At 47.3% G+C, this 5,795-nt stretch overlaps 1 pseudogene; it reads left to right on the top strand.

The window, feature by feature from the left end:
* The first annotated feature begins 4,928 nt into the window (after nt 1-4,928).
* On the top strand, nt 4,929-5,046 carry LOC124597737 (annotated as a pseudogene).
* The last annotated feature ends 749 nt before the right edge of the window (nt 5,047-5,795 follow it).

Here is a 5,795-nt window from a genome sequence, read left to right as displayed (position 1 = left end):
GTGCCTGAAATGTTTGTAATACGCATGTGCATGACAGTTTATATACAGAGACTGAACACGAGAGAGACGCTCTCATGTCATCTAACTTGTCCATCAAGCTGAAAGAAATTGCTTAAAATAGATGTTTTTTCTTTGTAGTTTAAATTCTCGCATTTTCTTTACTCTGATGACTGTTTCGAAATAACGAGCACATTCTGCAGAGATCGGCAATTGTTTGCAGCAAAATAGTCTAAGCTGTTTTCCTGGTTTTACACTGGGTGGACATGTCTCTGCTGATCATCTGTAATCAGCAATAGTACACTTCACTGGATATCGCAAAATGATGAGATGGGAATTGCATACTGCAGTTGAACGTGAGAGCTACAGCGATTTTACTCTCAAAACTAAAAAAAAAAAAATGGATTGCGCCTATTTTCATGGAAAGAGGGCATTTCTTATCGTCGCAATTGTGTTTTCCTTTTTGAATAGATGCTTGATTATAGGAGATGCGTTGACGTCAAATACAATTGTTCTCCATCACAGAATGGCTTCGACGACGGGTGTGGTGGTGCTGCTAAATCTCCCTTTTGTGTTGGCTAAGGGTCGGCACCTCAGGCTGCGTACCGCGGCGGCCGCGGAGAATAGCAGAGGGCCTGATGAGACCAGTGGCAGCAGAGGGGCGGCAGTGGGCCACAGAGAAAGCGCTCGAGGGAGAAGCTAGCCATTTGATCTGGAGCGTGATCTTGAATTTCATTGCTGTTCCAGAGGAATCCAGTCTTTCTGAGAAACATGTTTAACAAATTGCAAGATAGACTTGCGTTGATAAACAAAATTGTTCTCCATCACAGAAAGGCGGGCTGCTGGGGGGGGGGGGGGGGGAGGGGGGGGCAAGGGAGGGGCGTGTCTACAGTGGGTGGTTGCTGGACACAGCCGTGTTCGGACCAGGGGCGGCGTGTGGGAACTGTGTTGCTATATTTCAGATGAACAATTGTACTTTGGGCGGCCGTCCTTTTATCTTCTATTGCTTAGTTGACTATACATGCTATTGTGTTGGCGAAGGCGGAAGGGCGGTAGAGTGCAAAGCATGGCGGAGCAGCTGGCCGTTTGAAAAGGCTGTGTGCTGCCAGTAGGTGGATAGATGTAGATAGGGTAGGAGGGAGGGAAAGGATGAGTGGATATAAGGGGGCCTCTATTTTCGGCAGTTTGTGTGTGCCTATCGAAGTGGACTTACTTTCAACTACCGCCCCCTCTGCAGTCTTTTGCGACGACGATTTTCCCCAGTAAATGTGCTGTTCATTACATGTGCTGGTTTCTTCATGACAAGTTTGAAGTGTAATTAGAACTGTGATGCATTTTTACATCAGTTTTGGTAACATATATTGGCTTTGGTTACCTAGGCCGCAGGGTGGTTTTTGAGCAGGTGTCTGTAGTGAATTCGGAAGTCAAACAAGGATAAATACTATCCCCAACTGTTTGCTTATAGGTAATACACTTTTTAAACTTCTCTCTGTCCAACACCAGCATCTCATCAGTTGAACATATTTCTAGCAACAAAAAAAAAAAAAAAAGTGACTTACACCCCCGCCTTTTTCCCTCCAGCTTGAAGGTGAAGGGTAGAGCTTGAGTGTGTCTGTCACAAGTTGAGTGGTTCAAATGTTCAAATGTGTGTGAATCCTAAGGGACCAAACTGCTTACGTCTTCGGTCCCTAGACTTACAAACTACTTAAACTAACTTATGCTAAGAACAACACACACATCCATGCCCGAGGGAGGACTCCAACCTCCGGCGGGAGCGGCCGCATAGTCCGTGACATAGCGCCTCAAACCACACGGCCAGTTTAGTGGTATTGTAAAATTACTTCCCAGCAGGATAATACCAGTTGTTCAGTATCGTCAGTTTTTGGGCTGTATTGCGATTTTAGGCCGTCCCTGTGTAGCGCTACGCATATAGTTGTGCAATTACGTCCAATATTTATGATTAATTATGTAATTAGGACCTATCATTGCTTCATTTTCCCAACCAAAATAAATAAAGTGTACTAACCTAACCTTCCCCTCCTGCATGTGGACAAATTCCAAGTGTTGGAGAGGGGGGGGGGGGGAAAATCACTTGGACTCTCCTTCCAGTAGAAGCAGGGTTCGAATCCTGGAGAAGGCATAGTCATTTTTAATTTCCCGTCAATTCCAAGCACTTCTGGTGGTATAATTGTGTCAGACGGGTGCAATTGGGCTTTCCATCCAACAGGACCACTGTTCGAGTCCCGGAAAGGGCGCCACCATTTTTAATTTCCTGCCAATTCCTGGGATGTAGGAACTTCCCCTTCAAAATTCGAAATACCCCCGTAATTCTAAATTCCGGCCGGTAGGGTACTTGTGGGACGGAGGGTGAGGATGAGGGTGCGGAGGGGTCTGGGGCCTACGTGCAGACTGAGAAGAACACATGATGTCATCCGGGATGGGGGTTGTTGTGGTCGGACGTGGGGGTGGGAGTAGTCAGGGAGGTGGGGCGAATTAACTGATCAATTTAATTAATTAGCATATAAATTTGATATTGAAATTTCGGTGATGCCCCCACTGCCCTACTGCTGTCATGATGTACGTTACGTGATGAGTCCATGTCAGTTTGCAGGTGAAGTAGCTTAGCACGTTTATGAGGGGGGAGTGGGGGTCTTTAGGGGCAAAGCTGAAGTTCTTGGGAGAAATAATAGCGTCTTTTCCTCGTGAATTACGCCAGATTTTTCGGGCAACAGAGGAAGTCTATTTCCAAACTCCTATGTGGACAGCGTTTCACATGCGTCGTTAAGTCGTAATTTTGTCGCCCAAAAGCACGGTGAGTTGGCATAGAATGCAAATGTCGGCCGCGTACTGAAGAACTATGATGCTAGGGCTACACAGACTCTCTAGGGTGACGACATACAGCGTACATTGTAAGGGAATCACATCGCATTCTGCAGGAACCCACAGCACAGGATGCTAGGGCAATGTGAAACGTTGTCGTGGTCAAAGACGTGTGTGGTCGACAGCCGATCAAACCATATATAGTTTATAAAAGAGTCATCGGGAGGATGAGCTGAGATATCAAGACACTGTCATAAGCCCTCGAGAGGTGATGTAATACTGTCTAAAGTACCTCTGCCCTTGCGAAAATTGTATTGTGTCTGTGGGAGCAGTTCCTGGTTTTCCAACCACCATTATAAACGGAGCTCTAGGAGATTTTCAGAGGTCTTACACATACATAACGACAGTGCAATCGAGCGACTGTATGTCGCTGCACCAGAGTTTTTCCCAAGGCTCTAGGGGCATTAATATTTGAGACACCCAAACTAATATCTGAGTCATCCAATTTGCTGGAACGTTCCCGCCCTTAGAAATGGCACTGGAGATGCTTACGCGTTTTGCGTTGTCGGACAACTGTTGATCATGGAGTAATGGGTCTGGTCGTATCTGGGTGATGTGTCCGTTCAGTACGTCAGAGGCCTATGGAGTATGAAGGGAGAGAAAGGTGTAGTTAAACCAACTCGAAGAGTGTTAGCGGTAACGGTCGCTATGGTGTCAGTGGGTTCTAGCATTGCGGTAAGAGGTGCTTTAATGCCGGCATACTCGTCTGTAAAGGTGTGCAACCGCATGGGAGGATCTGGTTCCCATTTGAGCGAGGAAACCATTGCACAAATCCACCAGATATGGGTGTTCATGCATAGTTTCCACCAGTGTCCTTTCTTAGAGGCCTTGAGAATGGCTCGTAGTCATGAGGTAGCGTTCTCGCTTCCCGCGCCCGGATTCCCGGGTTCCCGGGTTCGATTACCGGCGGGGTCAGGGATTTTCTCTGCCTCGTGATGACTGGGTGTTGTGTGATGTCCTTAGGTTAGTTAGGTTTAAGTAGTTCTAAGTTCTAGGGGACTGATGACCATAGATGTTAAGTCCCATAGTGCTCAGAGCCATTTGGTCCATTGGAACCTTGAGAATGCGTTTACTAGCTAGATCCGTTCGTTTGCAGTCGACGCAGTTCTTCCATGTAATGTGTTATTTAAATAGAGCACAAGCGAGTCTCCTTTGCGCCACCCGACGCTAACCTTGATCGTCCCACCAGGAAACCGTCTATCTGGTGGCGCCCGATATCACTCTCTTCTGTGAAATAGAATGCCATGTCACTACATTGATATGATTCTTAGAGATAAGGTACCATTTTTTAGAGGACCCCATGGTGAGGATCGAACGAAGTTGTGCATCCATTATTTCTCTGCACTGGGACCAACCCGCCTTCCACTTGTGAGGTGGCCCATAGACCATGATAAATGCCAGAGTGAACTTTGATATAAGAAGAGCGTAATGGTTGGACCTCTTAAGGAATGGTACAGTAGTCCACGCAAAAAGCGAAGAAATAGACTCCAAAAACAAGGTCAAGTCGACGGATGAAGTTCTCTGTCCAGGTAATGGAAGTAACGTAGGCATCCAATAATTTAGGACGATAAAGTTGAACTCTTCGGAAATCTGAAGGACCCCGTCACCCAATCTATCATTAAATGTACATCCCTGCAACCTGCTGCGCCCATTAAAATTACCACAAAATTGAATGGTGGTTCCGACTGCTGCGCCAAGACGTACCACTCTTCGAGCGGAATAAACGGCCGTGGCCGGCTGTAGATGGAGACGACATCCTGACAGCTATGGCTTCAAAGGTGTATATAGACTCATGGGATATCATTATTGGGACATGATACTGCACATTATTGATTAAGAGGGCAGTTTCTCTTCTATCATGTCCTCGAAGACAGACAACGGTATCTGGTTGAAACCATGTCTCAGTAATGTCTGCTACTGCTGTCTTCCGCGTCCGAAGTTCGTGTTCGATTACGCAACCACCCATTCCATTGAAGGATCCTAAATCCCATCACAGCTGCTTGATGTTAAGAGGGTCTTTAATAATTTTGTTGTCATATACACTGTATCTCGGCAACGGCATTGCCGCAGTGGATACACCGGTTCCCGTCAGATCACCGAAGTTAAGCGCTGTCGGGCGTGGCCGGCACTTGGATGGGTGACCATCCGGGCCGCCATGCCCTGTTGCCATTTTTCGGGGTGCACTCAGCCTCGTGATGCCAACTGAGGAGCTACTCGACCAGATAGTAGCGGCTCCGATCAAAGAAAACCATCGTAACGATCGGGAGTGCGGTGTGCTGACCACACGCCCCTCCTATACGCATCCTCAGTGAGGATGACACGGCGGTCCGATGGTCCAGATGGGCTACTTGTGGCCTGACGGCGGAGTGCTAAACACTGTATCTGCCAAGTTACTTGCGGCTGTGTCTTCGCATCTTCAAGGAGGTGTAGAATAAATCAAATAAACTTTTCGATGACACATTCACTGTTATTACGAAGGGGCAGTAGTTGTTGTACTGAGAACAATATGGGTTGTGTGGTACAGGGGCTTGGGAAGAAAGTGTTCTTGACTGATCTTTGAGAAGTCCTGTCGATTGGCTTCTCTGGGAGCGTGCCATTTCGATGAACCCCTCGTGCTGGAGACGGGTCTCCATTTGTCTGTTGACTGAAAGTCATTCTAACAATGCCCGGCTCCCTCAGGGAGAGAAACTAAATCGGCTGGCACCCCCGGTGACGGTAGTCTCATGGAATAGTCTTGTATATGGACTGGCAGCTGTGGTGAATTCTTTGGATGTAGCGTCGGAAAGCGTTGTGACTTTGGGGACTAGGAGGCTTAGGGCAGCTAAGCATATATTCTGCGAGCTACCAGTTACCCTTCCCGACATGGCATAGGCCCTTGACTGTTTTAGCTCTTGCTGGTGGAGAAATTCTGCGCACTA

The sequence above is a fragment of the Schistocerca americana genome, chromosome 2, assembly GCF_021461395.2.
Source record: "Schistocerca americana isolate TAMUIC-IGC-003095 chromosome 2, iqSchAmer2.1, whole genome shotgun sequence".
In the NCBI taxonomy this organism is placed as follows: domain Eukaryota; kingdom Metazoa; phylum Arthropoda; class Insecta; order Orthoptera; family Acrididae; genus Schistocerca; species Schistocerca americana.
Note: the sequence above shows the minus strand (reverse complement) of the source record. Positions and strands in the feature narration are given on the sequence as shown.